Genomic DNA, 23,462 nt, shown 5'->3' on the forward strand with positions numbered 1-23,462 from the left:
CTTGGACTGGAACTTACACCATCAACTCTCCTGAGTCACAAACCTAAAGTGCTGATCTCAGGACTTTTTTTTCTCGGCCTCTATAGTCACATGAGCCAATTCTTCATAATAAATCTCTTTATATAAACAATCATCTCTTAGAATCCATGGAGGTAACCATCCCTTGGTTCCAGGACCCTCTTTGATATCAAAATGCATTAATGCTCAAGTTCCTGATATAAAATGGAACAGTATTTGCTTATAACCTATGCACATCCTCCTGTACACTTTAAATCATCTCTAGTTTACTCATGATAGCTAATACACTGTATTGGGAGTTTTTGTATTATTTTGCAGTTTTTTTCTAGAATATTTTTGGTTCAGAGTTGGTTGAATCCACAGATGCAAAACCCACGGATACAGAGGGTTGTATATCCTATTGGATATCTATCCTGATATCCTATCTGTATATCCAGCTGACTGTATATTCTATCGGTTGTTTCTCTGGAAAAGCTGACTAACATACCTAGGAATGCCTCTGCTGCACCTGTCACATTTTATGTCAGGCATCAACAGCTGAATAGTGGCCTCCTCCAGCTCAGGCACTACGTGTCATTTACATCTGGGGCCCACAGGTAAATAGCCTTGTGCTTCCAGCACAATTGACACTTGATAAGTGTTTTGGTTCATATGAATGAACGAATGAATGAATGATCCGATAAAGACATTAGAAGATCCAGCCAGACCTTGCAGCAAGGCACAGAACTTCATTTCTCCACTCATCCTCAAGCCTCTCACCTTTGCCCCTGCCTAAGGTGCACACTTCTGCTCAGTATATCCACCCTTGCCTGGGACCAGAATTTTCTCAAACAACACATGACTGCCCTTGACAGTGGCTCAGTCCTCCGTCATCTTTTGCATCTTCACTCACTTCCTGAGTAATCTCATTATGGTCAAAGGTTTGAAATACTCTCTATAAGCTGATGGCTCTCAAATTTGGAGACCAGCCCCACCCTCACCCCTGAACCCCAGGTGCATATCTCCAGCCACTCCTCTCCACCTCCACTTTAGTGATTAATAAGCATCTCAACTTAAAATGCCTGAGAAGAACTCAATATGCCCTCCCTCCACTCTCTGCCAGAACCCACCCTAGGCTCTTCCATCTCAGGCTAGAAGCTGTGGTTGACCTCTTTCTCTCACCCCCATCATATCATCAAGTCCTATCAACTTTGCTCTCAAAATAGATCCTGAATGTTGTGGCTTCTCAGCACCTCCACCACATTCCACCTTCCAAGCCACCTTGCCTCTTCCATGGATTCCAACATAAGTGTTCGTACCGGTCTCCCTTCTCCCTGCAGACTGCCCTCCACCCAGCAGCCAGAGTGATCTTAGTAAAATATAAATTTGATCCGGTCTCTTTCTTGCTTATTGGCTTCCTACCAAACTTAGACCCTTTAGAATCAAAATACAAAGCTTTCACCCTAGCTAGCAGCACTGTGCAGGCTGGGCCTCCAATTCACTCCTGGCCTCCTCTCCATCCACACTACCATGCCGGTAGCACCCCGGCATCCTCGCTGGTCCTCTAACATGCCAGCCAGCCTAATGTGCCTTACTCTTGCTATTCCCTCAAACAGGAAGGCTCTTCCCCTAGATTATGTCAAGGCTTATTCCTCATTGTCTTCAGGTGTCTGCTCAAATTACATCTGACTAGGAAGGCCTTCCCTGTACCTCCTATCCATAATAGCAATCCTCCCCCAACCCACCACCTGAGTCACTCCCTGCCCCTTCCAGTCATTATTGAACTTCATAGTACCTAATATCACCTGATATTCAATGTATTTGTTTGGTTTCTGTTTCCCTCAACCAGAAGGCAAGCTCCATAAGGGCAGAGACTCTGCTATTTCATTCAAAACAATATTCCCAGCATGTAGAGCAGTGCCAGGTACATGGTAGGGTCTCAACAAATATTTGCTGAAAAAATGAATGTGTACTCACATTTGACCTTTGCCCTCAAGTCAACTCAGGGCTAGGCATTGTTATTGCCACACCATCCTGCAGATGTAAAAACCGAGATGTAGAATCAAAGAGATTTACCCATAAGATCCCTCAGATACTTAGTGATAGAGCCATGATTAAAACATAGCCGTCAGAAAACATGAAATCAATTCAACAAATCCAAATGCTGGTTCTTTGAAAAGATCTATAAAATCAATAGAACTCTGGCTAGGTTAACTAAGAAAAACCAGAAAAGACACCAATTACTAATATCAGAAATGAAAAAGGGGATATCACTACAGTTCCCACAGACATGGGAATGTCTCATAGACATGAAAGGATAAAAGAAATACACAACTCTATGCCCACAAATGTGCACAAGTTTATGCCTACAAATTTGATAACTTAGATAAAATGTACCAATTCCTAGAAAGACACAATCTGCCAAAGCTCACACAAAAAAGAAATTGACAATCTTAATAGGCCTATATTTATTAAAGAAATCTAATCAATAAACCTTGCAAAGAAAGAAAGCATCAGGCCCAGGTGAGTTCACTGGTGAATTCTAACAAACACTTATGGGAGAAATTATACCAATTCTCAATAATCTCTTCCAGAGTATAGAAGTGGAGAGAATACTTCCTAACTCATTTTGTGAGGCCATCATTATGCTGATACCTAAACCAGAAAAAATCATTACAAGAAAACTACAGACCAATATCTCTCATGAATGTAAATGCAAAAATCCTCAACAAATATTAACAAATTAAACCCAAGAATGTATAAAAGGTCTTAGATACCATGATCAGGTGAGATTTATTCCAGGTACACAAAACTGGTTCAATATTAAAACATCAAATAATAGGCTGGGCGCAGTGGCTCACGCCTGTAATCCTAGCACTTTGGGAGGCCGAGGCAGGTGGATCATGAGGTCAGGAGTTCAAGACTAGCCTGGCCAAAATGGTGAAACCTCACCTCTACTAAAAACACACAAAAAATTAGCTGGGCATAGTGGCACGTGCCTGTAATCCCAGCTATTCGGGAGGCTAAGGCAAAGAATTTCTTAAACCTGGAAGGTGGAGGTTGCAGTGACCAGAAATCACACCACTGCACTCCAGCCTGGGCAACAGAGCAAGATGGTCTCAAAAAAAAAAAAAAAAAAAAAAGAAAGAAAAAAAAAAACAAATCAAATAATATAAACCATCATATCAACAATCTAATGAAGAAAAATTGCACGATCATATCAATAAATGCAGAAAAAGGATTTGACAAAATCCAACACCTATTCATGATAAAAACTCTCAGCAAACTAGGAATTAAGGGGATCTTCTTCCTCAGGTTGATAAAGAGCATCTACAAAACACCAATAGTTAATATCATACTCAATTATGAGAAATTTGAGGCTAATAAAATATATATAAGATCTGTATGAGGAAAACTACAAAACTAGATTGAAGAAATCAAAGAAGTAAATAAATGAAAACACTGAAAGATAGTCAATGTTCAAAAATAGGAAGACTCAATACTGTCAAGATGTCAGTTCTTCCCAACTTGATCTATAGATTCAAGACAATCCCAATCAAAATCCTGCAAGTTATTTTATGGATATCAACAAACTGATTCTAAGGTTTATTTGGAGAAGCAAAACATCCAGAATAGTCAACCCAAAATTGAAAGAGAAGAACAATGTTGGAAGATTGACACTACCCAACTTTAAGAGTTACTATAAAGATACAGTAATAAAATGGCGTGGTATGCATGAAAGTACAGACAGATTACTGGCACTGAATAGAAAGCCCAGAAATAGAGCCACATATATACGTCAACTGATATTTGACAAAGGAGCAAAGGCAATACACTAGAGAAAAGATAGTCTCTTCAACAAATAGTGCAAGGACAACTGGATGTTCGCATATACTAGAATGATACTGAATCCCTACCTCACTCCATATATGAAAATTAACTCAAAAAGATCAATGACCTAAATGTAGGAGCTAAATAAAACGCTTAGAATAAAGCACAAGAGTAAATCTCTATGACCTCAAATTTGGCAATGGATTCTTAGATAGAACACCAAAAGCTTGAGCAACAATAACAAAAAAAAAGATAAACTGGAGCCTGGGGAATCCATAGAAATTGCCTTCTCTCACTTAGCCTGCATCAAACGGCTGGCTGGGGAGATAAAAACATCAGGGAACTTTCATTTCTGCCTTAGCACCACACTCAGTGCAAGACTGGGTGGTGAATTGGAGAAGAGTGCCACCGTGGGCACAGCGGGTGCCTCTAGGTGCAGAGAGTGCCATGAGGAGCTCCCACAAACACACTGTTCTTGGGCTAGGAACCCTGTGTTTGGGTCCTTACCTTGCTGCTTTTTAGATATGAAGCCTGGAATCATTGAAAGAGCTTATTAATGCCTGCCTTCTGGAGTGTGGGTAGGATTAACAATTATCTATGAAAAAGTCCAGTAAAGATGGCTGTGAGTGAAGTGTCACAGACTTGGGATGAGACTTGGGATGAACTGCTCACACTTGAGGTGGCTCTAAGAGATAGCACATCAGGACAGGGAGCTGACACAACCCAGGTCCCTCTTACAGCCCTTTTTTAGACCTTGCACAGAAGGAGGTATGTGTCTCCAGGGTAACCCCACTGTTTGGTTACAAACACCCAGCTCTTACATCCCAAGAGACTGGCACTCTTCAAGGGGGTCACCTTGGGAGGCTACACTATTCCAAGAGGGCTGCCATTGTTCAAAGCAAACAGGGGCTTCCCATGGTAGTCACCTTGACCTCACAACCACCCAGTGGGGTGCATGCTCTTTGCCCGTCTTACAGATGAGAAAACTGAGGCTGTGGGGGATCAAGTCACTCGCCCCCAAGCCAAACAGTACTGAAGGGCAGAGCTGGGACTCAGCCCCCATCCTTCTAGCTCCAAAACCCCAGCAAAGCTTTTCCATGACAGCGTATGCCTCTCTGCCTGTTGCTTTATGGTCGTCTTTATATTTTCCCTGTGATGCTATAACGTTTATCTATTTCCTGGCTAACAAGAGGGGCAAGGCTAAATAGCTCTGCTCCCTGGGCTGTCCTCCTGAAAGTAAACCAAGAACAATAGCAACCCTGCTGCTTTGCTCTGCACTTAAAGAGATTTTTTCCTCTTACACACCGAGGCTTGAGGCCCACGGCTTCCCCTGATGGAGAAATATCCCCAAGAAGAAAGGTCCTGGGGACGGGAAGGTTTTTCTGACTCACTTCAGTGCCTTCTCCAGATTAAGAATACTGGGCAGGATCCAGGCTCTGTGATAAGGCAACTGCTTCCTGTGGGGATCAGGGCAGCTGCTGCCAGGAGGTTTACAATTAAGATTATGGTCCTGGCAGCTGGCAGGGTGAGCCGTGGGACACAGACGCTGTCAGTGAGGGACAGCCCCAGCAGGCCCCAGGCCTCGCCGCTCCTCCCACACTGTCCACTAAAGCCTCAGCCTGGCCCTGTTTTATCTGCCCCTGGGAGCCGGCCACCCTGTCTTGGATTCCAGCCTAAAATAATCTAGGGCAGCCAGCGGCACACTCCAGAAGGGCGAGTGAACTATCAGATTGGTGACTAAGAAAGTGGCCAAGTGCTTTCCGACTATGGGCACAGAGGCAGCCGAAATAGAAAACACCATTAGGCAGTAGTGCAGCACTTCATAATCTGCACACCCTATACACCTGCCAGCAGCCCAGGCAGGGGAAGCAGGTGGAGTAGGTGTGGAGGGCACACGTATAGGAAACAGTGCGGGGAGCTTCCTAAGTCTTCCTCGTCTTCCCCAAAGCAACCCGTGAGTAAGTGTCACTGTCCCATTTTAGAGATCAGAATATCAAGGCCTGCAGGGATTTCGTGAGATGCCCAAAATTTAAAAAAAAAAAAAAAGTGTAGGACAAGGAAACAAACCATTTTTATGTTTTTAACGGGAAATGGAACTTCAGAGAGATGATTTGTCTAATTATTTTTAATCTTAAGCTTCAAGTCACAGACTTTAGTAAGCAAAAGACACAAGAATTGTATGGCAGTTCAGGCAGTGGCTTCAAATCTCGATGACATTACTCAGTGCTATGTGACCTTAGGCAAGTCACCTAACTTCTCTGAGGCCTGGTTTTCTCTTCCGTAGTGTGGAGGTGGTCACAGTGGCAAGATGACAGGACAGTTAAGAGGACAGAATGGGATAGTGCAGCGAATGAGCATCACACTGTGCCTGGGGCATGAAGCCCTCTGTCATATTGCTGGTTTCTCTTCTGATAGGCAGGGACTCAAACCCAGGTTCCTCTGCACCTCAAACCCTGTGATTTACCACCAAGGGTTGGAGCCATCGTCCTTTGCCCAAGACAGGCCATCAGATCTCCTTGGAGTTTTCGAATCCCCTCTCCTCTCCATGGCCTTCCACAACCTCCCAACCCCTGACCTGTCACTTCTTCTATTTCAGCCCTGGTCTTGGAATCCCAGAAATGGAGGATGTGAGTGCTAGAACAGAGATTCAAGTTGCAGCTGCCTCATTTTACAATGAGAAAATGAGGCCCAATGAGGGAAATGACTTATAAGTCACACTGTTGGTCGAGGCTGCTCAGAGGACAGACATCTTGGCTTTTCATCCAGAAAGCTTCCATGAGGCCACCCAGCCCATCACCAGTCCCAGAATCATGGTCAGCTCAAGAAGGACTTCCCAGAGCCTCCGAAGCAGACCAAGGCTTTTCTGTTCTCAGTTTCACCATAGAATGTGGTGATTGATCCTAGTACTTGTGGATTTAGACTTTGTTCAAAAGAGAATCGAGGGCAGAGGGATGGTAATTGCCCTAGGAAGCGATCTCCTTCTCACAGTCCCAAAACTGTGGTGGGTATGGGGGAGGCTGAGGTCGGGGAGGGGTCCTTGACACAGATTCCATGAGCCCTCATGACCCTGCCTGGAGCCCCCAGGAGCTCTACTCTTCCTTGAAGGGCTCACTCCCTGCCATCCATCGACCCTCACTTCCTGCACCAAGGTGGCCCCATCGTCCTCACCCATGAGTAAATGTCTAGGGGTGAGGAGAAGAGTGAAGCCACCCTTCTCCTGCCCTGTGCCCCTTGGGCAAGAGTTGAGAGCCCTCTCACATGGAAGTGGTGGTTTGGAGGGCAGGAACAGAAGACAGAAGAGAAGACCCTCTTGTTCGAGTAAGCGAAGATGCCACCCTACCACGTTGCCACTTCATACCTCTTTCCACTGGTGTCTTTTCCTTTGGGTCCAGGGGTGCCAAGCTTCTCTTACAGTGTCCTCCTGACAGTAGCTTCTGGATACACTCTAGAGAAAGAAGAGAGAGAAACACATTTCAAAAAGGCAGGAGTCCTTGGGGACCACCTCAGTCCACATGTGGCTCCCACTCCCCAAGGTCTCCTTTCCCTACTTCCATCACTGCAAGCACAGAAGCCAGACAGGGCACCCATGGCTGGTGATATGGTTTAAATGTGTCCCCACCAAATCTCACATTGAATTGTAATTCCCAATGTCAGAGGTGGGGCCTCAGATGTCCATCCAGGCAGATGGGAGGTGATTGGATGATGGAGATAGTTTCTCATGAATGGGTTAGCACCATCCCCTCGGTGCTGTTCTCTTGAGTGAGATATCGTGAGATCTGGTTGTTTAAAAGTGCGTAGCACCTTCCCCTCTCTCTCTTGCTCCTGTCCCTACCATGTCACTGTGCGTGCTTCCCCTTCCACCATGGTTGTAAGTTTCCTGAGGCCTCCTCAGAAGCAGATACTGTCATGCTTCCTGTACAGCCTACAGAACTGTGAGCCAATCAAATCTTTTTTTAATAAATTACCCAGTCTCCGGTATTTCTTTATAGCAGTGCGAGACTGGACTAATACAGCTAGAAAGGCAAGACTAAGTACCAGCCCCACAAAGCTTCCCAGGATAGCATCTCCAGAGCCTGTGAATGGGGGCATATTTTCAATCCTCCCAAGTCAGCCCAGAGCCTGTACATCCATGTGATGGCATTGAACATGCTAATCAAAACATCACACTGTGTTTCTTTGCTTCTAGCTAGAATATTATCAACTTGGTGTGGGAACTCCGGTTTCCTTAGGCTGAAAAAAAGGCTTTCTGAGTCATTTTGAAAACAGGAAAAAGAATTAATCATTGCCTAATGAATGCAGACTCTTTGAGCAGACCCAACACTTTCAAGGTCTGCTATCCATGAAGAGATAAGTAACAGTAAGGAAAGCCTCTGGTGGTGAAAAAAGAACTCAGTTCCAGAATGCCAGTGGGGTTAGAAGTCCAGCTTCTCCAACCCTTCCCTTCTGTCAGTTTGATGAAGCATCCCCAGGTCACCAGAGAAGGATCAAATTCACCATGTCCAGGCCATATACCTGCCAGCAGAGACAGGCCAGTCCCGAGAGACTGGCTCAGTCACATGCACAGCTGAGAAATAACAGCAAAACTTACAGCCTCCAGAGCACAGGGGAGAAAGCGAAGTTCCCTCATCTCTCCGCTCCCGGGCTCCTCCTGCCCTCAGAGACTAGCTGCACAGTGGAAACCCTGATCAAGTTTCAGGTCTCTCGGATGATGATGATCATCATCCTGACACCCCTTACGACCCCAGAAGAAAGTGTCACCATTTCAGGAATGAGGAACGTGAGCTCAGAGGAGTTAAATAACTTGCCCAAGGTCACACCACTGAAATGAGACTGAGCTGGGACTAGAACTTCGGCCATGGGAAGTTCTAGTGCTGGGACTAGAACTAGTGCTAGTTCTAGAGCTGGGACTAGAACTTCAGCCATGGGAAGCCTGGTGCTAGTGCCATCTCCACAGTGGGAGGGGCGTAAGCAGGAAGGCGATGAGTTCAAGGTCTACCCCACAGACCCCAGCATCAGGGCAGCTCATGCATGCAAGGGAGTCTCAGGACTTCCGTTAACTGATGGGAAACAGGGATTGGCTGGAGGATGGGACCTCATTTTATTTGGCTATCTGGGCCTCAAGTGTCCATCCAGGCAGTGTCAGTGCAGAGGGACCTCATGCATCATGAACCAGACTAAGGCTACAATCAGAGGAATTTGTTACATTTATAAACCCATAAACACACACACACACACACACACACACACACACACACACACACACACACGTGTGTATATATAGGTATGACCTTCGGCAAGTTATTTGTATATATATGTAAATTTTTCATTTTTAACTACAAAAGTGTATGTGCTTCCTTACCAGCCATCCTGTTTAACAGGTAGAACCACTGCAAACACTCTGGAGTGAGACCCTCTAGACTTTATTCTACCTAATCAAATGCATGTATGCATGTGTGTATAAGCACGAACCTATGTGACTACACATGCAGTGTGACTTTTTACAAAAATGGGATCTTACCACACACATTCTACAACATCACTTGTCAAAGATATCACGTCCAAAATGGATCTTCTTGAGTCCTTTTCATAGCTGCACAGTATCCCATAGTACATGTGGGTCATAATTTATTTACCATTTGTTTATTTCCCACCGTGGCTCTGTCAAATATTTCTATTTCTGGCCTCTATAGCTTCGCTGGAATGACCCCCTGGGTGCCCATCTTGGTGTAGAAATGTTCTTGCAATTCCAAAGCCCAGATGCTTAGAAGTGGGCAGAGGAGAGGCTGGCCACATTCTGCCTTTGGGTAGTGCTGACAAACTGACTTCCCAAAATGCTGGATTGAGTCAGTTCACAGAGCAGGGCAGAAGGAACCCCTTTTCTTGGATATAAATTTGAACCCAGGGCTCTGCCTATGGAATGGCTTTCCTAGGCACTCCCAGTGGCCTGGGAGGCTGAGGGCCCTGGACAAAGGGAGGCGTGTGGGACTTGGCTGGCGCAGATGTCCCTGCTCTACTGTCTGGAGCATCGCAGAGGAACTCGGGCCTACCTGAGCCAGGAACTGCATTTACTGGCTCAGAACTGATAATGAGCTTTTATGAGCTCCAGGGACTGCACAGAACACGTATTAGTGTCAAGAGTGCCTGTCAGCCACGCAGCCTGGGTGAATGTCACACATTAACGGAATTAAAAGCTGCAGCCACGCCGGGAAGGAGCTGCGGGCTGCATGTCAAGAGGTGTGGGCAGCGCCTGTCAATAACAAAATTACTTTCCAGTTTTTGCGCTCCAGAGCCTTAAGCTGTCTCCCGTCTTTGGTGGAATTTTGCCTTCCTGCAGCCTCAGAGGAGATTAGTTTATTACCAGCCTGCCAGAAGAGGCAAAACCCAGCACTAATCCTAATTCCCATTTAAGCAAATCTGCATTGTGTGAGGGAAACCAGCTGGGCTTAGAATGTTTCCCCCATGCCCATGAGATCTCATTGCAGTCCCCTCCTCTCTGCGGGGGAGGGGAGTCACTACAGATATTAGAGCCAGAGCTGTCCTGGGAGATGGAGAAAGGAATCCCAAGGTTTAGGGCTAAGAGCAGGAACGGGTCCTGGGTGCAAGTGGCAGAGTGTAAGCCTGGTGGGCAGATGATGGGGGTCACCCTTGACCTGGTTAGTCTTGGGCTTTGGGAAGTTCCAACAACCCTCCCAGCCCGACTTGATCTTGCTCTGTACACAGTTCTCCCGAATGTTTGAGGTGGCACAGGTTGAAATCCTAAATCGAGTTCTTACTAGCTGTGACCCAGAGCAAGTGACCTACCTACATCATACCTGGACTCCTTATCTATGACACAGGGCTTACAACAGCTGATGACTCACAGGCTGTTGTGAGATTCGATGAGAAATGTGTAGCAGGACTTAGCAGAGAGCCTGGCACAAGATATCATGGCTCTTGAATGGAAGTCTCCATGGATTATAATGACACCGTAATTTTAAGTACTTCTAAGAAACAGAAAACACTACCAATTAATTAAATTAACTATGACATCACTTTTTGTACAATGTATCCTGGTTTTAGAGACATTAAGATGTTAAAAAAAAAAAAAAAAGTGTGCCTTAGAATCCACAAAATATAAGAGCTTAATAGGTGGCAGTAACTATGATGAGTATAAGCCAATTTCACTCATTTTGCAAGGCCTGGCTCAAAAGTTAGAGCTTCTTCCTTCTCTTCTTTCCTCCAAACTAGGGGTAGAGCTCTCAATTTATAAGAAAAATTTGGTCAGCCCACTTCAGTGTCCTGGATGAGGCCCAGATGAGAAACTTTAATATGTCTCCTGATGTTTCCTACTCTACTTTTATTGTTTTAATTGAAATATAACATACATACACAATAGCACACACACCATGAATATACACCCCACTGAATTTTCACAAACAGAGCATCCCTGTGCAACCAAAACCCAGATCAAAGACTCTTGTCTATTTCCCAGCTACTGATTCTATTCACCACATGTGTCCCAAAGCAGCCTTGACTCTCCATCCTCATAGAACCTGCCAGTCCCTGAATGGGCTCACCCTCCTTACTGCAGTCTGCTTGCTGCACACGGGCTCCTGGCTGGTCTGCCAGCCCGCAGCCTTTGTTCCCCGCTCTGCCCTCTCCTTCACTGTCAGAGTGAGCCCATAAACGGAGAGCACTGTGTCTGTCTCCTGCTTTAGTGGGTTCCCTGGCCTCCCTTTGTCTAGACACAAGGCCTTTTATCAGCTGATCCCCAATTCCCTTCCAGGCCCACCTTCAGGTTTTTGCCATATGCACAGACCCCACAGTCAAATTGTACTCACCTGGACTCAGAGTGTGCTCAGCCCAACTTCACTGATGTTTGCTCTTCCTGGAATTCCTCTCTTCCTTTCTTAACCCTGAGTTTCACCCCTCCCCTCACTTGGCAAACTCCTAATCATCCTTCAAAACCTTCTTTCAGTTAACTCCTTTGTGAAACCTTCCCACTCTCTCAACACGCATAATAAGTCATTGTTCTCCGGGCTCACATCACAAATTGTGTGTATAGATAACAGTATATTTTTTGTTTATGTGATTTTTCCCACCTACCAGACTATGAGTTCCTCAAAGATATGGGTGGTATCTTACTCCCTCTATGAGTCTCAGTTACTGACTCTGCAAATAATAGTTGGATGGATAGACAACTAGGAGAAATTGGTGGATGGGTAGTGAATGGATTTATAAAAGAACTTGAATGGTAGAAAGAAGGAACTAGGCTATAATTGGTTGAGGGATGGGAAGATGACTGGGTGGATGGAGAGATGGATGAATGCAGGGATGAATAGAAGGACAGGGAGAAGACAAGTGGATCTATAAAACAATTAGTTAACCAAATGTGGGAAGACAGAACTAGGTTAATGGTGAGAAAAAGAGGGAATGAATGACCCTCAACTATTTATATAATTTTCTCTAGACCCTGAGAAACTGAGACTCTTAGGACTATGAAGAGCCTAGCTTTAGTCTTCCAGAGTCAGTGGGTCTGAGCAGAGACCACATGGTCAAACAGCATCACCCCTAGCTCGTTCCACTGTACCACCTGCTCGATCCATAGATCTACAGATAAGGCCTTCAGGAAGGAGTGGTCAGAGCTGCCTCTTGTCTTGGCCTTTGCTGACCCAGATGCTGAAGAATTCAACAGTGCCACAAGGAGACCAAAGCTTTCCTGTGTCTAAGCTAAGCCCCAGTATGCAGGGTAGTTGTTTTGCCAACTGTGTTCAATAGGCCAGCTTTTGAACAGGCATGGGATAGGCAAACTGCCTGATGTACAGCAGAAGGACAGCTGCTGATAGAAGCCCTGAAAAGATGCCATTTTGGGGGAACTCTAAAATCGATAAAGGGTCAGGATAACTGAACAGCATAGCACTGTTTGGACGGTTCCTGTGAATGGGCTTTGCACAAGGACTAATTCCGCAGTGTAGCCTGCTGCCTATCTGCAACAGGGGTAGGAAACACGGTAGGAGATGAGGAGCCCCCAGCATGAAATTAATGTAAAGCACTGTGGTTAAGAAGTCAGGCTTCTGCGCCCCCACAGATCTGAGTTTAAATCTCAGTTCTGCCTCTTGCTACCCATGCGACCTCAGTAAAATTCTCTATCCCAGCAAATATCAGGATATCCACCTGCAAAGTGTGGACAGCCATAGTCCCACCTCACAGGCTTGAGCTAGGGATTGGATGAGCTAATAGATTGCAAATGATTCCCACAGTACCCAGCCTATCATAAACACTCGATAAATAGAAGAAGCAGGAATTTTGTAAAATATATTCTGCTGCTACTTTCTGTAAAAAGGGCAATGAGCCAAGCATTATTCTGATACCAAAACCAGACAAAGACACTTACAAGAAAAGAAAACTACAGACCAATATCCCTTATGAGCACTAACGCAAAAATCCCCAACAAAATATTATCAACCCAAATTTGGCAGCATATTAAAATGATTATACACCATGACCAAGTGGGACTTATTTCTGGAATGCAAGGATGGTTAAACATACAAAAATCAAGGTAATACTCCACATCAACAGAATGAAGAGGAAAATACACACAATTATATCAAATAATGCATAAAAAGCATTTGACAAATTCAACACCCTTTAATAATAAAAACATTCAACTAAAAATACAAGAAAACTATCTCAAAACAGTAAAAGTCATATATGAAAAACTCACAACAAACAGCAAACATCATATTCAATGGTGAAATACTGAAAGCTTTTCTTCTAACATCAAGAATAAGACAAGGATGACCATTTTTGCCACTTCTATTCAACATAGTATTGTATTAGAAGTTCTAGCCAGAGCAATTTGACATTGGATTTTGTAATGATTTCTTGGATATGACACTAAAAGCCCAGACAACAAAAGGAAAAACAGACAAACCAGACTTCATGAAAGAATTTTAAATTTCTGTATCAAAAGACAATACAAACAAAGCAAAAAGGCAACCCATGGAATGGAAGAACATATTTGCAAATCATATATCTCACAAAGAATTAATATCTAGAAAATACAGAAAACTCAAACTCAGCAACAACAAAAAAAAACAATTAAAAAATGAGCAGAGAAGATTAAAATACATTTCTCCAAAGATGATATACAAACAGTCAATAAGTATAAGAAAATATGCTCAACATCACTAAACATTAGGGAAATGCAAATCAAAACCTGCAATGAGACCAGGCTCAGTGGCTCACACTGCCTGTAATCCTAGCACTTTGGGAGGAAGAGGTGAGTGGATCTCTTGAGCCCAGGAGTCCAAGACCGACCTGGGCAACATAACAAAACTCTGTCTCTACAAAAAATACAAAAAATCAGCTGGGCACGGTGGCACATGCCTGTAGTCCCAGTTCCTTGGGTGGCTGATGCAAGATGATCACTTAAGCATAAGAGGCAGAGGCTGTAGTGAGCCAAGATCACACCACTGCACTCCAGCCTGGGCAACACAGTGATACCCTGTCTCATATCAATCAATCAATCAATAATCATTTATCAGCCTTTTGGCTAAGATCAAGTGTAAATAAATAAAGAGAACTGCAATGAGATACAACTTCACACCCACTGGCTTGGTTACTATTAAAAAAAAAAAAAAAACAGAAAATAACAAGTGTTGGCTAGCATGTGAAGGAACTGGAACCCTGTTCCCACTGTTGGTGGGAATGTGAAATGGTACAACCACTGTAGAAAATGGTATGGCAGTTCCTCAAAAAATTAAAAATAGAATTACCATATGCTCCAGCAATTCCACTTCTTTTTTTTTTTTTTTTTTTTTTTTTTTTTTTTTTTTTTTTTTTTTTTTGAGACGGAGTCTGGCTCTGTCGCCCGGGCTGGAGTGCAGTGGCCGGATCTCAGCTCACTGCAAGCTCCGCCCCCCGGGTTTATGCCATTCTCCTGCCTCAGCCTCCCGAGTAGCTGGGACTACAGGCGCCTGCCGCCTCGCCCAGCTAGTTTTTTGTATTTTTTTTTTTTAGTAGAGACGGGGTTTCACCGTGTTCGCCAGGATGGTCTCGATCTCCTGACCTCGTGATCCGCCCGTCTCGGCCTCCCAAAGTGCTGGGATTACAGGCTTGAGCCACCGCGCCCGGCCTCCAGCAATTCCACTTCTGAGTATATACCCAAAAGAAAAAGCACTTGACAAATTCAACATCCTTTTATAATAAAAACATTCAACTAAAAATATAACAAAACTATCTCAAAACAGTAAAAGTCATATATGAAAAACCCACAGCAAATAGCAAACATCATATTCAATGCTGAAAGACCAAAAGATTTTCTTCTAAGATCAGGAACAAGACAGTAGGAAAAGAAAGTAGGGTCTCAAAGAGGTATTTGTACACTCATATTCAGAGTAGGATTATTCACAACAGCTAAAATATGCAAGTAACTCAAGTGTCCATCAATAGATGAATGGATGAGCAAAATATGGTCTATCTACACAATGGTGTATTATTCAGCCTTAAAAAAGAAGGAAATTCTGACATGCTACAACATAGATGAACCTTGAAAATGCTATGCTAAATTTTAAAAAGTCAGTCACAAAAGACAAATACTGCATGATTCCACATGTAGAATAGTTAAAATCATAGAGACCGGAAAAAGAATGGAGGTTACCAGGGGCTGGCGGAGAGGGAAATGGGAAGAATTATTGCTTAATGGATATAGATTTTCCATTTTACAAAATGAAAAGAGTTATGGAGATAGATGGCATGGACGGTTGCACATTATAAATGTATTTAAAATAACTGAACTGTGTACTTAAAAATGGCCAAGATGGTAAATTTTTTGTTGTGTATTTTATGACAACTAAAAAAAAAAAATTGGGGAAAAAAGGGGAGTAGCTATGATTCATGATTCCAAGTTATTCTCCTGGGAACCTTTCCCTCCCTCCCTCCCTCCTTTTTGTTCTCACAAAGAACAGATGGGGGCTACACCCCTCCACACACACACAACAGACACTTAATTCACAACAACTGGACTTCCTAATAATTTATATATTAAGTTTCCAGATAACATTGAAGACCACTGGTTTAGAGTCTCTTGATGTCCTAGAATCCCAAGTCAGTCGGATTCCAGAGAAGGAGGAGAGCCAGGAAGACTTCCTGGAAGAGGCAGCAAGGAACAAAGGGAGACAGACAGTTGACCAACCCAATGATAAGCCTTTCCCTGGTTAGCTTCTGTTGGCAATTTCTCTCTCCATCTCCCTCTTCCCTCCTCCATCTCTCTCTCTCCCTCTCTTTCCATTTCTCTGTCTCCTCTTCTCCCCACCCTGGCTCTGTACTCCCAACCCTAGCCACCCTACATCTCTTCCTGGCTCCTAGGAGAAATGGCCACCCTTCTGAGTCCCGAGGCCACAAGAACTTGGCCTTATGCCCCAAGAAGGGGCAGAGTCCTCAGGGAGACCCCGGACGCCGGCTCAGCCTCAGACCTCCTTTCCCACGCTGATGCCAGGCCACAGGATCCAGGCTGGGCCCCTGCCAGCCTGATGTATTGCTTGTTGACAGATAAAAGCTCTGCAGTTTATGGCTCCAAAGCAAAGCCAGGGCTTTGTTTTGCTTTGTTTTAAATTAGCTACGTAGGGAGTTGGTGTGGGGGCGGGGGAGAGGGAGGGGAGCCAAGGCATGCTCAGAACGCCTTGCGGCTGCGTCCCCAGCTCAGCAAACCCCAGGGCAGCCTTTAATGAAGCCACCTGAGCGCTGAGAACCTTGCAGTATCTGCCGGGCTCTCCACCTGCACTTGTCTGACTGGAGGAGGGAAGCGCTTCCCACCTGCTCGCCCTGTCACTGGGCCCAGCACCCTTTGTTCCCAGAATGAGTTCCAATCAGCCTGGCTAATTGTGCCTCAGGGTCCCAGTGGGGCTGAAGTGAAACCATGACATCCTTAGAAAGATGGGGATCTATTCCCCCTCAGGAAACGGAGGCCATTCCCTACTGTACTTGACACAGTGCAGCAGGCTCTGGGCACCGTCAGCAAGGGGCCCCGAGGGTCAACCCAGAGGCACCGGCCTCCCAATCTGAGCCCATTAGCTCTTGGTGGGATGAGGAGGGTGGAAGGGCCAGGGAGGCGGGGAATGTCCCAATCCCCATAAATGATTGCGTGAAACTGTTTATTCTCAATGCAACTGCTATTAAGAATCATCTCCCCTCACGCCTCCCATCTGGTCTGGGGCTTTTCTGCAGACGGCACATGGCAGCCAGGGTTTCTGGATGCCCTCCTGTGTAGGACCTGCCACAGACGGACACAGCCAAGTTGGCCAACTGAGTAGGAAAGAGCGTGTGTAACCCAAAACCTCTTGCCATCGGTGGGCATCGTCCCACATCTGCTCCCTCTTTTTGCTGTCTGAAAGCACTTTCTCATCACTTCAAGGAGGTAAAGACAAGGATTATCCACTGGACTTCCCTTTTCATCTAAATTGCACTCTTCCTTCTCCTACACTGCACAGCTCAAAGGCGTCAGGCATCTTATCCACAGTCACAGAGCCAAAGCTGCCCAAGTCACAACATTCATTAAGTCCAGCCTGCACTAGGGGCCAGGTGTGGCCAACACAATAGTATTCATCCTCCCAAGGATACATCTGAGATCTTACATCTTGGATCATTGGGCTGTTTGAGCAAAGATACCGGAGCTTTCAAAGGTAACAAGCATAGCCAGGGCTTTGGCACATGGTTCAAGAAGAACAGAGACTGCCTCAGTGCTGAAGTTGGCTTTGGTATGAATTGTGTCTCAACATGTTCCAGACCTTGAACTCCACGTGGACGCAATGTGCAGTATTAAACACACGGGAACGCATGTCCAAGGGTAGTCTGCCTCAGAGAGAAGCAGTATTAAAAAGCCACATGACAGTAATAGAGATGTTTCTAAACTGGCCACCCTGCAGCTAGCAAGGAAGCTGAAAGCTAAGAACTTTAAACTGGAATTGAGTGAACAGCCCAGCCCCACAGCCAACCACAGCCTTTCTCCGCAACTGGGGCTATTAATTCAGACTTTATAACCCACAGGGCTGCGGTGGAATACTGGGAAAACTGCACCCCAACTCTTTGTAGTGCTTCCTGCTCAAGTCCATGTAAATATATTCTAATGCAGAAAAGGTCCGCAGGAGGCAAGACTGCAGAGTCATTAGCATTTTGATGGGTTTTCCCAACACGTGGAACCAGAGAGCTTTAAAATTCATAGCGTGGAGATTAATCCTTCAAGTCACACTTGTCCCTCCTTAGCTTTAGAAGGCCAAGAACTTTTTACCCCTTTAAGACCTTGATTAGGAAAGAAAGTTAGAAAACCAGAGAGCTCGGTCAAGAGAGTCCTAGAGAAAAGAGGCATGACTGGTTTTGCAGACTGAGGGTGTTGCGTCCAAGTACAATTAAATGGCAGAATTCGAGATGGGAGTAGTGGATAGGCTGTCACCCTGCATGAGGGGTGGGAGCTGCTTTGACTCAAATACTCCAGGAGAGGAGTCCCTGCCGGTCCCTAACAGCACAGCTCATCTTTTTGTAACTGACAAAAGCCAGGCGTCTTAAAACCCACGTGTATTCACTCAGCAAGCCACACTGAAGTGGATCACTATGTGCTCACATAATAGATGCTTGGGACAGTGGGATCAGGAAGCCAGTTCAGCGCAACAAATCCCTGATCCCAAAAAACTCAGTTTGAATGGAAAGACAGGGAAATTGGTGATTACAATAAAATGTGAGGGTGGCAGCAGTGAGTCCAGCTACCCTGGGACCCCCAGCAAGACGATGGGGGCACCCACAGAGGGTGGGTCAAGCTGGGTTTATGAGCAGGTCAAAGCTGTCTTTTGAAAATGGATGTGCTGGCCAAGTGCAGTGGCTCACGCCTGTAATCGCAGCACTTGGGAGGCTGAGGAGGGTGGATCACGAGGTCAGGAGATGGAGACCATCCTGGCCAACATGGTGAAATCCTGTCTCTACTAAAAATACAAAAATTAGCCGGGCATGGTGGTGGCACATGCCTGTAATCCTAGCTACTAGGGAGACTGAGGCAAGAGAATCCCTTGAACCAGGGAGTCGGAGGTTGCAGTGAGCCCACTGCACTCCAGCCTGGGCGACAGAGTGAGACTCTGTCTCAAAAAAAATAAAAGAAAATGGATGCGCTATAATATTGAGAAAGGTGAGGCCCACAGTGTTTTCTAACATATGATCAAAAAGAATATATGGATACTGTTAAGAAAAATCATCTGTAATGTGGGAAAAAGGCAAAGAGAGGCCTGTGTCATTTCAACCTCATATTGGAGTACTGTTTAGCAAGCCCACCCAAGGATCCTGTAATTACCCAGGGGATTCTAGAGGAATGTAACTTTGTATAAAGTTACACATGAACTTGTAGATTTTTTGGCTGGTAAAACAGATAAGCCCCAAGGTTATAGTTTTTTGCCTTATAGGGCATTAACCAGTTGTATATCCAATCCAGCCATCATATTCAGGCATTCTTTCTCCAATGCCTACATTATCACTGTTCCTTGAATTCCCCTGAGAGCTAGCTTTTCCATCCTGCTGGCCTCCTCATTAAATCAATCTTTGACCCATGTTCATTCTAGATTTATGAGAATCATGATTTTATTTTTTAAATTATACTGATAACACATACTCATTTATATAGAGATAGAGATAGACACATGTATGCATACATATGCGTGTGCACACACCCACACACACAAACTGTCAAAGAAACAAAATTTCAACAAATTGAGTTGTAAAGATCTCATTTGTTTTTATTAGTGATTCATGAACTGGGCAGCATCCCATCTACAAAACAGAAAGGCGCTCTGTTGCCAAGATAGAGCCACTGCACTTCAGCCTGGGCAACAGAGTGAGACCCTGCGTCAAAAAAAAAAAAAAAGAAAGAAAGAAAGTTGTTCTGCTGAGCTGAATAGAAGAGATGGGCTTTATAGACAGGAAAAGGCTAAAGAAGGCAGAAACAAAGAACAAAATGTGGATTGGTCATTTAAAGTCACTTTCCTTGTATTGGTTAAAACAGAGAGGACTTCATCACACCAGCTAAAACTGGCCTGTTTTGGAGATTAAGCTATCATCTTCCTCCTGATTTCCTGGAAGGTCAGATCTTACAAGTAAACAATTTACGTTTCAGTTTGATAAGGTGAAACTTTAGCATGAATGACTCCATTTTGGGTTGGTGTGTTGGGGCCTAGTGCTAGAGTTCAGTCCAACACACTGGCTTCTCATATATTTTACTTAACAACATGCAAACATACACAACACACAGGGAAACAACTGGGAAATATGCAAAATACTAGCTTTAGGTAGCTGAGATATGTATATGTGTGACCTTTTTCTTTTTCTTTTTCTTTTTTTGAGACAAAGTCCTGCTGTCACCCAGGCTGGAATGCGGTGGTGTGATCTTGACTCATTACAACCTCCACCTCCTGGGTCCAAGGGATTCTCCTGCCTCAGCTTCCTGAGTAGCTGGAATTATAGGCACCTGCCATCATGTCCAACTAATTGTTGTATTTTTAGTAAAGATGGGATTTTACCACGTTGGCCAGGCTGGTCTTGAACTCCTGACCTCAAGTGACCTCAACTGCTGACCCACGGCCTCCCAAAGTGCTGGGATTACAGATGTGAGCCATTGCACCAGCTTTATGTGTGACTTTTACAATCAGAGAAAGTGATAAACATTATTATTTAAATGCAGAAACAATTACACTCCCTTCTAAGATGCCCTAAAGTAACAGGTAATGCAAACTGCCTGCTTACCCCACTAGGCACTTCCTAAGCATGTATGTGTGCTGTGGATTATCACATTAGGACCTCACCACCACACTGTGAGAAAGGTACTGTTACTATCCCCACTCTATAAGCACAAGCAGTTAGCCGAAGATCACAGATCCACGCAGTAAGAGCCAGCATCTGGGCCGGGCGCGGTGGCTCACGCCTGTAATCCCTGCACTTTGGGAGGCCGAGGCGGGCGGATCACAAGGTCAGGAGATCGAGACCAGCCTGGCTAACACAGTGAAACCCCGTCTCTACTAAAAAATACAAAAAATTAGCCGGGCGTGGTGGCGGGCGCCTGTAGTCCCAGCTACTCGGGAGGCTGAGGCAGGAGAATGGCGCGAACCCGGGAGGCGAAGCTTGCAGTGAGCCGAGATGGTGCCACCGCACTCCAGCCTGGGCGACAGAGTGAAGACTCCGCCTCAAAAAAAAAAAAAAAAAAAAAAAAAAGAGCCAGCATCTGAACCCCAGGCAGCCTGGCCCCGGAGCCTGTCTGCCTCCCAAGTAGAAAAGGAAGAAATGAAATCTGCCAGGCTGCCAGGGTCAGGCTTGGAGAAGACTGTATTCTCCACCCACTCCCAGAACACAAAGTGTGCAGGGAGCCAAGCACGAGCCTCGCCAGCCTTGAATTGAATTCACATGTGTTTCTTCCACGCTCGCTGGCAGGCACCAGGTCTTCTCCGTTCCTGAACCTCCCATCACTCAGGGACAGCTGGACATACCATGGGTGATCTCTACCTGCTCTGATAGCATTGCCCATTTATGTGCCCTAAAAACCGTCCTCTAATTAATAGCTCGCTCCCTCTCTGTCTTTGGCCACACTAAAGAATCGGTTTATTACCTCCATAATAAAGCAAAGGGCTTCTGCTTTCAGCAAAGAAATGGTTCAGTGTGTTGGAAAGGGCACCAGCCTAGGAACCCTAGAGGATGAGGGCACTGCCTGTAAGTCACTGTGTGACCTTGGCCAAGTCACCAAGCCTCTCTAAGTCACTTCACCTTGCCCTTAAACATCCAAGATCCCAGATGTCTTGCAAGCATCCATCTTTCTTTCGCTGCTCCTCATCTTAGCTGGGATGTTTCACATGCAGCCAGCGTAGAGCACACTCCAGGGACCTCGCCTATTGATTCTCACTAAAGCTCTTCATGTAGCTGGTCACTGCTGGCTAAATCCGTGTGGAAATTAGGTTTTGAAGGAAGAAGGCCACGTGGTCTAGAACACCAAATTGATGCGGGGGCTGCAAAAGGGGGGATGTGGGAGGTGGAGAGAGATGCTGCATTCAAATAGGACTCTTAAGATCCCCTACAAACCGTCTCATAGGGGGATTCACTCTGGTCACAATTTTTATTCCTTTATTTCGTCAAATACATTTTCCTGGGTCTCCAAACACCTGCAGACTCAGGCAGGATTATTTGGGTAAATACAGTGTTTCAAAAGCTTCCAAATAAAAAGCCCCATTTTCCCAGCTTTAACAATAAATATCCATTCAGCCTTTATCTATGACTATGAGGAAGGTAGGAGAGAGAATAATTCAGAAACGTCAGCTGCTAAGTGTCAATATTGAAAGACACATCTCTAGGTGATTAATTAAGATCGATAGCCAAAAGAAACACAGGAAAGCTCTCTTATAAAAAAGGAAGGCCGGGCGCGGTGGCTCAAGCCTGTAATCCCAGCACTTTGGGAGGCCGAGACGGGCGGATCACGAGGTCGGGAGATCGAGACCATCCTGGTTAACACGGTGAAACCCCGTCTCTACTAAAAAATACAAAAAACTAGCCGGGCGAGGTGGCGGGCGCCTGTAGTCCCAGCTACTCGGGAGGCTGAGGCAGGAGAATGGCGTGAACCCGGGAGGCGGAGCTTGCAGTGAGCTGAGATCCGGCCACTGCACTCCAGCCTGGGTGACAGAGCGAGACTCCGTCTCAAAAAATAAAAAATAAAAAAATAAAAAAGGAAAATGATGCTGCTAATGAAAATAATTCTAGCCGAGTGCCTGCTTCAGGTTCCTGGGTGAGTTACCGCCCCTTTCTGGGTCTGTTTCATCATCTGTCACCTGATGGCCTGTGGTTTTCAAAATGGGTTCCCCAGGGATTCCCTAAGAGATAAGAAAGTGAGGAAGTGAGTTGGGGAGGGTGGAGCAGCCCCCATGCCTGCTTCAACAGGGCAGCGCCATTTTGAGCAATTTCACATTTGAAAGTTCCACGTGGGCTGGGCGCGGTGGCTTATGCCTGTAATCCCAGCACTTTGGGAGACCAAGGCAGGCGGATCACAAGGTCAGGAGTTCAAGACCAGCCTGGCCAAGATGGTGAAACCCTGTCTCCACTAAAAATACAAAAAAAAAAAAAATAGCTGGGCGTGGTGGTGGGCACCTGTAATCCCAGCCACTCAGGAGGCTGAGGCAGAGAATTGCTTGACCCAGGAGGCGGAGGTTGCAGCGAGCCGAGATCGCGCCACTGCACTCCAGTCTGGGCGACAGAGCAAGACTCATCTCAAAAAAAAAAAAAAGTTCCACGTGGAACTTTGAGTTCTGTGGCTACAAGTAAAGTTGAATACCACTGCACGAAATCATCCCTCATTCATTCCACTTTAGTGCTTGAAATGTAATCCCCAAGACACTCTGGTGGCCAAATGGGTTTTATACAAAGGCATCATGATGACCTATGCGCAATGTCACTTGGGAATGAATTCTTCTAACTCCAGGGTGGGGCCCTCTATGCCAGGTAGCAAGCCCACATGCCTAGCAAAAAAGTTTGCCAAGGCAAATCAGAAAACCACGAAAAGAGCTGACATATGGAAGCACTCACATTGTCCCAGGCACTTTACCTCCCTCATGCCTCACCGTAATCTTGAGCAACAGGTTTTAGTTTTC

At 45.3% G+C, this 23,462-nt stretch overlaps 1 protein-coding gene across 6 annotated transcripts in view; it reads right to left on the minus strand.

The window, feature by feature from the left end:
• The window catches only part of TSPAN18 (tetraspanin 18), a 203,879-nt gene that overhangs the window by 158,442 nt on the left and 21,975 nt on the right, over positions 1-23,462 (minus strand). For all 6 annotated transcript variants that reach the window (XM_015114242.3, XM_077961012.1, XM_028832774.2 and 3 more), the window contains exon 2: positions 7,187-7,273. The gene's annotated coding sequence lies outside the window, so the exon portion shown is untranslated. The remainder of the gene's footprint in view (positions 1-7,186; positions 7,274-23,462) is intronic.

The sequence above is a fragment of the Macaca mulatta genome, chromosome 14 (genome assembly GCF_049350105.2).
Source record: "Macaca mulatta isolate MMU2019108-1 chromosome 14, T2T-MMU8v2.0, whole genome shotgun sequence".
Lineage (NCBI taxonomy): Eukaryota > Metazoa > Chordata > Mammalia > Primates > Cercopithecidae > Macaca > Macaca mulatta.